This window comes from Bubalus kerabau, chromosome 22, assembly GCF_029407905.1.
Source record: "Bubalus kerabau isolate K-KA32 ecotype Philippines breed swamp buffalo chromosome 22, PCC_UOA_SB_1v2, whole genome shotgun sequence".
In the NCBI taxonomy this organism is placed as follows: domain Eukaryota; kingdom Metazoa; phylum Chordata; class Mammalia; order Artiodactyla; family Bovidae; genus Bubalus; species Bubalus kerabau.
The window spans coordinates 45,704,998-45,716,210 of record NC_073645.1 but is presented as its reverse complement, the minus strand read 5'-3'; the positions used below and the strand labels follow the sequence as shown (position 1 = coordinate 45,716,210).

Here is an 11,213-nt window from a genome sequence, read left to right as displayed (position 1 = left end):
ATGGACGGAGGAGCCTGGTTCTGCAGTCCCTGGGGTTGCTGTGAGTTGGACACAACTGAGCGGCTTTGCTTTCACTTTTCACTTTCATCGTTGGAGAAGGAAATGGCAACCCACTCCAGTGTTCCTGCCTGGAGAATCCCAGGGACAGGAGAGCCTGGTGGGCTGCCATCTATGGGGTCGCACAGAGTTGGACACAACTGAAGTGACTTAGCAGCAGCTCTCTTTATCTAAATTTCTCCACTCCTTGGTTTAGGCTCCCATGGTCTTTTCTCTGCACCTTCTCTCTGTTTCTCTCCACCTGCCCCAGAAACGTCCACTGAACACCCATTTGCTGGGTGACCTTGTCACTCAAATAGTTTGAACCACCTCCTAAATCGTGATGCTTCTGAAGCCTTGTCTCCATCCTAGAACCCTCCCCACTTCTTCAAAATCATCCAACCAAGTGCACACTGAATCTCAGACTTGACATATTTACGGTAGACCCATCATTCCCAACCCTGTCCCCCTGAATCTCAGACTTGACATATTTACAGTAGACCCATCATTCCCAACCCTGTGCTCTTGATCACGGCTGGCAGAGTTTCCATCCAGAGCTGGCACCTCCGCTAACAACAAGTCAGTCATTCTTGTTCACACCCGATTTCCTTAAGAGCAATGTAAATGCTTTGACTTTATTGAAGTGATGTAGTTAGATTCCTCTGAGACACGATCATTATTCTTGGCACATGATTTCTGTAATGGGATAGGTGGCTGTCTCTGCCCCTAGATAACACCTGAAAGAAGTAATATGTGCACCTGCGTTTTTAATCAAACTGGAAAATAATAACCAGGGGCAGTCTAGAGGCACAGTGAATGTGTTAGCGGTGCTTCTGGTAAGTTCATGGTGGCGGGCAGCTGGACTGCATCCACGTGAGTCAATGACAGGGCAAGATGAGTGGAGACGGACTCCGCTGGCAGTGCAGTGATTAAGAATCTGTCGGCCGGGGCAGGGGACCCGGGTTCAATCCCTAGTCTGGGAAGATTCCACGTGCTCTGGGGTGACTAAGCCCATGTGCCACAACCACTGAGCACAAGCTCTAGAGCCCGAGCTTCACAACGGGAGAAGGCACCGCGTTGAGGAGCCTGAGCAACGCAACAAAGAGGAGGCCCTGCTCGCCGCCACTAGAGACAGTCCACGCAAACCCTGAAGACCCAGCACAGCCAAAAACGAATGAATGAATGAATTAAAAAAGAAGACCGGTGGAGAACAGAACTCAGAGGGGCCTCAGGCCTTCAAAGGACATGACCTTTGTCCTAATTACAGTGGGAAACCATTGGACGGTTCTGGAAGGGTTGTGAGATGATCAGACTGGAGTTTTTTAGACAATCTGAGCTCCGCGTGGGACAGGTATAGATGTGGCCAGAATGGAGCCCAGACTCCAGGCTCTGATTCAGTTGGTCTTGGTAGGCAGAAGGCATCAGGGAGATGTAAAATTCCTCATGTGATGCCTTTTATAACTGCAACCTGGATGGTTTTGCTTTTAGTTTATTTCAACCTCAGTGAAGTGACTCTGCCACTCAAGAATGGGTTTATCAAGGTGTCTGGCTCCAATGGATCACTCTGCACCACACCCCCACCACCCCAAATTCTATCCCTGTTTAACTCCAGGTCCAAGTTGAATATTAGAATGATAATTCAAAGCAAACAAAATCGTTTACTTCATAGATAACCACATTGAAGATCCAGAAGAAAGATAATGTGAAATTCTCTTCTTCATTGGGTACAATTTTTAATGAAAGTGATCAGTCGTTGAGAGACCTGGGTTATCAGAAACATTCCTTCAGTAAGCTTCTGAGTAAGGGCTTGGCTATTGCAGAGACGTGCCACATACTAGGAACACAGCATGTAAAGACAAGTCTGACTCGGTAGATTTGTGAGCGACTAGCTGTGTTGTTTGTTTCTACAATGAAATCTGTATGCCTGGCCCTGGGCCATCCACAGCCTCCTAGACCACATGCCAGCCCAGCTTCTTTAGGAAGTTTTTCCTGTGAACAGCAATTTGGATGAAGAACTAGATGAGTATGTTCAAAACTAACTCCTTGGAAAAATTGAAGTAATAAATACAAAGCATGGGGGGTTGATCTGAGGATGAAAGGACCAGAGCAACTGTGATGTGACTGAGCCTTTGCTGTCTGACATCCAGGAGGACTGGGTGCCTGGTGACCAACACCATCAGTGTTGACACTCACCTCAGTTCAATCCCCGGTGTTGTGGGGAGGATTCAACAGAGGGCTACCCTTCAGAGGGGATCTCATTCCCTTCTCCAAGCTTGGAGGACCAGCAGGAGCTACTTTACCAATGAAATCACCTACAGTGCTGGAGAATTGTTTGCCTTGAACAGAAACTATTTCATTGAACTGGACAGTGACGATGGCACAAATATCTGGGAAGGAGAAAATTTAGAAATACCATGTCAGATTTGGGTGGTGGAGGTCAACTCTTCTTCATCCCTCACTCTAAAGTCGGACACATATTTGGAAAAAGGCGACCAGGACACATATTTGGAAAAAGGCGACCATATGGTTCTCCTGAAGGTCAGGATATCATGACATGCATGAGCAGACTGGTTCATGTTTAGCTGGATGAATATGAGAAGTAGTACTTTTCCATAAGACCTGACCTGGGGTCCAAAAGCTTTGGAAATATCAATAAGCATGTTGAATTGAGGAGGAAGTTGGGTTGTAAATCACTTCAGTGATATTTGGATAATGTTTACCAAGAGATGCATATATCTGAGCCCCATGCCAAACCCTTGCAACCCAATTTTATCAATAGAAGGCAGAAACCTCCCCAAAGCTGTTCAATGGGAGAAGCTCTATCACCTCCAGATGAGTAAGTGGTGACTCAGGGCTGCCTAAGTCAGGAAGGAGGCCTAGGAGTGCTCAAGGGGTGTGGCTACGGTGACCCAAGTCTGATTTGAATTTATAATGAAGAGCATGGATTGGTTTTAAATAATCTCCCCTGGCTGGATATGTCAGAAACACGTTTATCAGGAGGCTCATGAAGTGTCATGGGTCAGGAGGGGCCCAGCAGTTGACTTTGGGAAGAATAATCGGCTGTGCCAGGAGTCAGTTGGACAGTGCCTGAGAGTGGTTGATCTCCTGAGTCCCAAAGGCTGTGTTGCTGTGTTGGCATCTCCTGACAATGGTGGCATTTGGAGGGTTAAAGTGGACACTGTGGCTGGAATGGTGACTCATCACACCTGTCCTCCTTGGACAGAGGTGCCTGGGAAGATTAGCGGAGGCAAGACAGCAGATACACCGGGGACTGGAGCACAGAGGGACCACCAGGAGGTGAAGAAGTAGTCTTCACCAAGACGTTAAAGTCACTTCTAAGCTGCTGTTAAAGAACTTTTTTGCTTATGACAGAATACAATTTCAACTTGATAAAGAGTCAAGTTTGTAGAGAAGGACAAAACCCAGGAAATTGACATGCTTATTCAAATCTATTTATGCTTCTTTATTTAAATCCATTTTAATAATGGAAGGGCATTTATCTGATCAGAAATTGTTATGATTTCCTTTCTTAGAAGACTTCATAGGAGACATTTTTTCACTTCTATTATCATGTTCTAAATAGATAATTTTAAACAGATTGCATCCACATTACCTTCAACTCCAGAAGGCATCGTTTAAAAGATTATATTTAAGAGGCAGTTAACTATTATAAATTATGTGATGAATTATAGGACTATCTACATTTAAAGGATCCTTTTTATTACTAAAATAAATAGTTGCTCAGTCATGTCCTACTGTTTGTGACCCCATGGACTGTAGCCACCTGGCTCCGCTGTCCATGGAATTTTCCAGGCAAGAATACTGGAGTGGGTAGACTTTCCCTTCTCCAGGGGATCTTCCCAACCCAGGGATTGACCTGGGTCACCTGCATTGCAGGCAGATGCTTTACTGGCTGAGCCACCAGGGAAGTGGTTTTTATTACTAAAAAATAATAGTATGGAACTAGGTGAAATTTCCTGCACTATATTAAGTCCTCCAAAACCTGAGACCCTGTTATAGCCCCGCAAGAAAAATTCCTGCAGGGACTTCCCTGGTGGTCTAGTGGTTAAGAATCCACCTGCCAGTGCAGGGGACATGGGTTCAGTCCCTGGCCTGGGATGAGCTCACATGCCACGGGACACCTAAGCCCAAGGGCCCTAGAGCCCATGGTCCACAAGAGAAGCCACTGCAATGAGCAGCCCACTCCCCACAACGACAGTAGCCCCCACTCGCCATGACTAGAGAAAGCCCACATGAAGCAATGAAGATGCAGTGCAACCAAAAATAAATTAATAAAAATTTTTTATTAAAAAAGGAAAGATTCCTGTAGCCTGAGCTTCTTCAGCCCAGCGGCCACAGAGAACTCGCTCCTCACCGAGGCAACCTGGTTCTCCTTCAGGCTGCTCTGATGTTGGAAAATTCTTCCTTATTTCAAAGACCAATCTTCTCCATGGGTTAAGCCTTGCCTCCGCACAGAGCACACATTCCAGTTCTTTTAACAGCCCCACCCATGAGCTGGTGTCAGGGACCTCTGTTTCCTTCCCTTTAATCTTCTTTTTATTTACTATATTATGAAGGCACGCGAGAGTATAAAAGTAAGATGAAGGGCAAATAAGCCAGACCTCCAGGCTCTGGAGTCCTTCCCCAAGAGACAGTCATGTTACCACTTCCTATCTTTTCAAGAGAATTCTGTGCACTTGCAAAGTATACACATTATTTTTTTAGGCAAAAGTATGACATACACTATTCTGTACCTTGCTTTTCTTGAACCTAATAATAAATTTTGGAGATGATTTCACATCAGAATTTAAAGCCCCACCTGACTCTTTTAAAACTGCATTTCATTAAACCAGTCCCCTGTTGATGGACGCTTGGTAGCTTCCAATCTTTTGCTCCTGCAAGCGAATCAACCATGAATATCCTTGCATTGCATACCCCTCTTGGTGCAGGTTATCTGTATGATAAGTTTGCTGCTGCTGCTGCTGCTGCTGCTAAGTCGCTTCAGTAGTGTCCGACTCTGTGCCACCCCATAGACGGCAGCCCACCAGGCTCCCCCGTCCCTGGGATTCTCCAGGCAAGAACACTGGAGTGGGTTGCCATTTCCTTCTCCAGTGCATGAAAGTGAAAAGTGAAAGTGAAGTCACTTCAGTCGTGTCCAACTCTTGGCGACCCAATGGACTGCAGCCCACCGGGCTCCTCCATCCATGGGATTAGAGCAATGCAATTGCTCGATCGAAAGATACGTGCATTTAAAATTTTAATGCACATTGCCAAATTGTCACCCAATGAAGTGGCACCAGTGTGCTCTCCACCAGCAAGGTCGGTGAGTGCCTGCTGTCTCTTACGGTTAGGAGATGAGCCAGTTTATAATGCTGTCTTGGAACTGTCTTTCCCTGAACTGAACCCACTGTTTCTGTGTGACCCAATGACCTCAGTGAATATAAAACGTCCTCTCTCATGCGAGTTACTCTACTTGTCATTAAAAAACAACAACAACAAAAAAACTTCAACACCAAAGCTGCCATTGTGACCAGGGCCACATCAATGACATTTAGTCATTAAGCTCTGTTCTGCAGTGTAGCTGCTGACAAGTTTCTCCCTTTTGGGGGCTGGGCTTTTGGATTTTTGTATGCAAGCTGCAGAAATTTTCCATATACCTGTGTATTTTTTTCTTTTTGCTGGTGTAGCCTGTTGCACAAATTTGGCACCTTAGAGCAACACAGACTTATTGTCTTATAGATGTGTCACTCCCAAGTCCAAAGTGAGTCTCAATGGGCTAAATCCAGACGTCAGGACTGCGTTCTCTCTGGATGTCCTAGGGGAGAACCCACTCGCCTTCTCCAGCTTCCAGAGGCTGACTGCCTCCCAGGGCTCCTTCCTCCACTCAAAGCCAGCAGCTCAGCCTCTTCAGTCTCTCTCTGGCTCTGACCCCTGCTTTCTTTGTCCTTTCCTGACTCTCCCACTTCCATCTTCTTTCCATCTTTTAAGGACCCTATGATTACATTAGGCTTCTCTAAGTAATCCAGGATAATATTCCTGTCTTAAGATCCCCAACTCAATTATATCTGCAAAGTCCCTTATGCCATGTAAAGTAACATATTCACGGGCTCCAGGGATTATCTTTAGGGAGCCATTATTCTCAGACACTGATCTGCATTAAATACCATCTTGTAGAGGTTAATTGCTTCAAAGACTGTTTGGACATAAACGGGCTTTGAGGGAGGGGCTGGGTATCCTCCCTTCTACAGGGATTTTAAACTAAGTACCAACCAGTACGTGATGTTGAGCTGAGTATCCTTGGAGCTAGAGTGAAGAAGACCAAACAGCTAACAGGTGGGTGGGTACTTTGCAGTTTATAAAGAGCATTTACATCCATTACCACAGATATTTCTGTTTGCCACTGTTGGGTGAGGAATCTGCCTGAAGTCATATGGCAGGCACGTGTCGGCGAGATTCTTCAAGCTGCCAAGCTGTAGCTCCTCCCATCCCAGCTACACCAAAGTCATGCTACCAGCCCACACGGAGTCTCCAATATAAGTCCTGAGAACTTTGTTCCTCTGTGGGTTTCCAGAGTTGCCTGTTCCCATATAAGACCAATTTGATCTCGTTTTACCAGTAAAGATTTACTTAAATACGATCTACTTTAAAATTTTAAAAATTTACTTTACTTTAAAGATACCATTTACTTTAAAGATTTGCTTTACTGGTAAACGTCTCCTTTTACCAGTTTCTAGAGCTTGTTCTTACACCTTAACTCCCCAGAACTCAGCCTTGTCTGCTGAGCAGTTCTGGCCTGGAACGGTGTTTTCACATCTGTGATGGCACCAGGGAGATGGAGACCCGAAAGGATTGGGACCATGACCAAGGTCACAGGGGACTCAAACCCATGGGTCTCCTCCCACTGAGTCACTCTGTCCCTTCCAGAGAGACAACCCTGAAAAACTAGCAATTCACAAACTCCCCAATAATCTGACCTTCACTTCAGAGGACATTGTGGAGTTCTTGGAAATTGGAGGCTGAGTAGGCAGCCATGAAATGAAAAGACACTTGTTTCTCAGAAGAAAAGCTATGATAAACGGAGGCAGTGTATTAAAAAGCAGAGACATTACTTTGCCGACAAAGGTCCGTATATTCAAAGCTACGGTTTTTCCAGTAGTCAGGTATGGAATTGAGAGTGGGACCATAAAGAAGGCTGAGTGCTGAAGAATGCATGCCTTCAAACTGTGGTGCAGGAGAAGAGTCTTGCAAGTCTCTTGGACAGCAAGGAGATCAAACCAGTCCATCCTAAAGAAAATCAATCCTGAATATTCATTAGAAGGACTGATGCTGAGGCTGAAGCTCCAATACTTTGGCCACCTGATTCAAAAAACTGACTCACTGGAAAAGACCCTGATGCTGGGAAAAACTGAGGGCAGGGGGAGAAGGGAGCAACAGAGGATGAGATGGTTGGCTGGCATCACTGACTCAATAGACATGAGTTTGAGCAAACCTTAGGAGATAGTGAAGGACAGGGAAGCCTGGGGCACTGCAGTCCATAGGGTGGCAGAGTTGGACATGACTTACTGAACAACAAGGAAACTGACATACATGGAGTCCCTACTGTGTGCCAGCACTTCCCAGAGATAGCTCATTTGCTCTTTCTAACAGTTTGGGTGTTCTTATCACCCTTTTACTGATGGTGGCTCTGAGAAGTTAAAAGTCCCAAAGATGGCAATGAGTGGATTCCATACCAAGTCATTCTGATTCCAAAGTCCATGACTTTTCCTCTTGCCCATGCTGAAGGACAAGCTAAGCAGGATTCCAGGTTAAAAAAAAAAAATCTAGCACCTGCTTTATGAGAGTCCGGAGCCCTCAAATGTCCTGGTTAGCTTTGCAGCTGATTGGATGAAAGTGAGTGCAGCTGACGGGAGAGGCAGGGAGGGAAAGTGCAGGCCAAGTGTTCCCTGGCTCGTGTCCAGTGACCTGCAGCCCTGGGAACAGGTGCCAGAACCCTCTCCCAGCCAAAAGGAGAGAAAGGCGGTCCAGGGGTGGGGGGAAAAGTCACAGACAATCCATCAACAGGTAAAGTTACCAAACACTAGCTTGAGAGCTAGAGGCTTGCCCAGAACAGTTCTAAGGACTTGCTCTGATCACCATTTGAGCTAAGCTTCATTTCCATTTTTCCTTCAATTTAGACCCCATCTGCTGCTCTGTTTGCCTGGGCCCACCGCTAGAGACACAGGCATGCAATTATCCAACTCCTACGCGTTTTTCTTGTTCTCTTTCTCTTTGAGTTTAATTTCCATCAGAGGCTCTGCCTTGAGCTTGCTTAAAAACCTGCAATTACGAGAAGGCAGCTAATGAGACCAGGAGCAAACTTCTGTTCTGTGCAGCTATTTTTTTTTTTTTTAATGAGATAAAATGTCAGAGAGAGGGATTTCTATGTTGCTCCCGGTGACTGAAAGGGTCCCCAGCGTTGCAAATAAACAGGCTACAATTAGCATATGTAGGGAGGGGTTCAGTTCAGTTTAGTACTGTTGCTCAGTCATGTCCGACTCTTTGCGACCCCATGAATTGCAGCACGCCAGGCCTCCCTGTCCATCACCAACTCCCGGAGTTTACCCAAACTCACGTCCATCGAGTCAGTGATGCCATCCAGCCATCTCATCCTTTGTCGTCCCCTTCTCCTCCTGCCCCCAATCCCTCCCAGCATCAGGGTCTTTTCCAATGAGTCAACTCTTCGCATGAGGTGGCCCAAGTATTGGAGTTTAAGCTTCAGCATCAGTCCTTTCAATGAATACCCAGGCTGATCTCCCTTAGGATGGACTGGTTGGATCTCCTTGCAGTCCAAGGGACTCTCAAGAGTCTTGTCCAACACTGCAGTTCAAAAGGATCAATACTTCGGCGCTCAGCTTTCTTCACAGTCCAACTCTCACATCCATACATGACCACTGGAAAAACCATAGCCTTGACTAGGTAGACTTTTGTTGGCAAAGTAATGTCTCTGCTTTTTAATATGCTGTCTAGGTTGGTCATATGTAGGGGTTAGAGGGTGGTAATTCTCGCCCCTGGGGTCCTTGGGCTTCTTGACCTTTCCCGAGATGTAACTGGCAAGGTCAGTTACATAACTGGCTCTTGACTGGCTGAAGATCCACTGGCCAGGTCATGGTCAACAGATAAACACCCAGAAAGGTCACTGCCTGTGGCAGCAAGGCTCTGACCTCGGGCACACAGCTGTGTTTCCGAGAGCAGCTTGTTTTCTCACGCACATTATGGGGTAATGACTGGGATTGTGGAAACTGCAAACAGCATGTGTCATAATGAGTATTTTGACTTGGAATGCAGCTTTCTGAGCGGCTCCCGGTGTCTGCAGAAACTCAAGAAGTGACAGAAAAAAAAAAAAATCTGTCATGAAAGCGCCTCTCACGCAGTATAGCTGATAATGGAAATTCAATTGCAGGAGCATTTATTTACTGCCTGCTATGTACCTGGCTCTGGGCTGAGCGCTTGGGATATAGAAATGAGTAAGATGCAGCCGCTGACCTTCTTTGGACCTAACAGAGAGAATTGGAGAGCTAAAATGATGCTTTACCTAAGGAAGTCCCCCTGCCATCCCCTCCCTTGCCCCGCATCCCTTAGGTCTAGATTTTCCCAACGAAAAGGAAAGATTGGGTCAAGGCTTACAGTTTTCCTTGAACTAGCACCTGTTTGAGGTCCGTTCTCCCGCCCCAAGGGAAGAACATTCTCCTGCCCTCCTGTCTGCCCACCACACCACAAAAGCCCAGTACAGGCTGCAGAGGTCCCCGCCCAGCCCCTTCCAGGGCACAGCGGGGAATGGCTCAGGGCTATGGTCCCTGATCCTGGCCACACACTGGAGGGCCTGGGTTGCTTAGCAACAAGGCAAACACCAGGCCCCTGGGCAGAGGTTCTGATGTGCAGGTTTGGGACTGGCCCCAGAAGTTGTGTTTAGAACAATTGCTGCAGGGGATTCTGGTACCTGGTCAGGCTTGGGAACCCCTAACCAAAGACCAAAGTCGTGTTTTGTCACCTCCAGCTGGTAGTGTAGTCTGGTGCCTCCTCTCTTCTCCTCCTCCTTCCCTTTCTCCCATCTATAAAATAAGTCTGGTGATCTCCGAGGCCCGCCCTACCTCTAACCACCTGTGTGTCCAGAGACAGGCTTCCTGGGAGCCCCTGTGATGCCGGGCCTCCTTCACACCCCGCGTCTCAGGGGAGGAGAGAGCAGGCCAGCCTGAACCTGAATCAGGTCCCAGCCCCTTCACCTGCTTCCTGGTGACCCAAGCCGGGTCCACTCCCCTCCTTGGGCCTTAGTCCAGGGTAAACCTGTCAGGAATTTCAGCAGGTAACCACCACTTTGTGTTTCTTTTCCTTGGGGAATTTTTCAGGGCAGAAAGCAAAGCACTTTGAAGGCAAAGCCGGGGGCCCTGGGTGGAGGCCACCTTCGAGGGCAGGGAGAGCCAGGGAGAGCCAGAGGGGCGGCTGCGGTGAGGAAGGCTCTGAGGGTGGTCCTGTCCTGCCATCGTGATGTAACCCACCTGGGGGCACTGGAACAGCGTGAGAGGTGAGAGGGAGGGTCTGCCTTGTGTCCAGCCTGCCTCCAGGAGAGCCTGGACACCAGATCACACCACTCTGAACTCGGCCAACCCATCCTTAGGCCAGTGCTCGAGTTTCTGCAGGAGCTGAGCACTCCAGAGTAGGGAAAGTCCATGAGACCCCCCCCTCCTCATTGTACCCCATTTCTGAGAAGCTACTTAAAAGAGAAGGGAGGTTAAACCAGCCCTCCATGAGACTTCTAGATGGACCCTCCTCATGCCCTTGTTGCCTATCCCCCAAACTGCATTTCACAGACAGAATCCAGTCTATGAATTTGGGTGAAAATATCCTTGTTTTCACTAAAATTTAAGCATTATCTTCAATTACTAGATTATAGGGGGTGTTAGTCAGCCTATGACTTTATCCACCAATGGAAATCACAGGTAACTTCACATCATTTTATAGTTGATACGGATATTCCAAGGAGATCAAACCAGTCAGTCCCAAAGGAAATCAACCTTGAATATTCATTGGAAGGACTGATGCTGAAGCTGAAGCTCCAGGAGTTTGGCCATCTGATGCAAAGAACTGACTCACTGGAAAAGACCCTGATTCTGGGAATGATTGAAGGCAGGAGGAGAAGGGAT

The 11,213-nt window shown here is 47.1% G+C and overlaps 1 pseudogene; it reads left to right on the top strand.

Moving 5' to 3' along the window:
• Positions 1–1,484: 1,484 nt before the first annotated feature.
• Positions 1,485–3,345, top strand: LOC129636729 (polypeptide N-acetylgalactosaminyltransferase 11-like; annotated as a pseudogene).
• Positions 3,346–11,213: the final 7,868 nt, after the last annotated feature.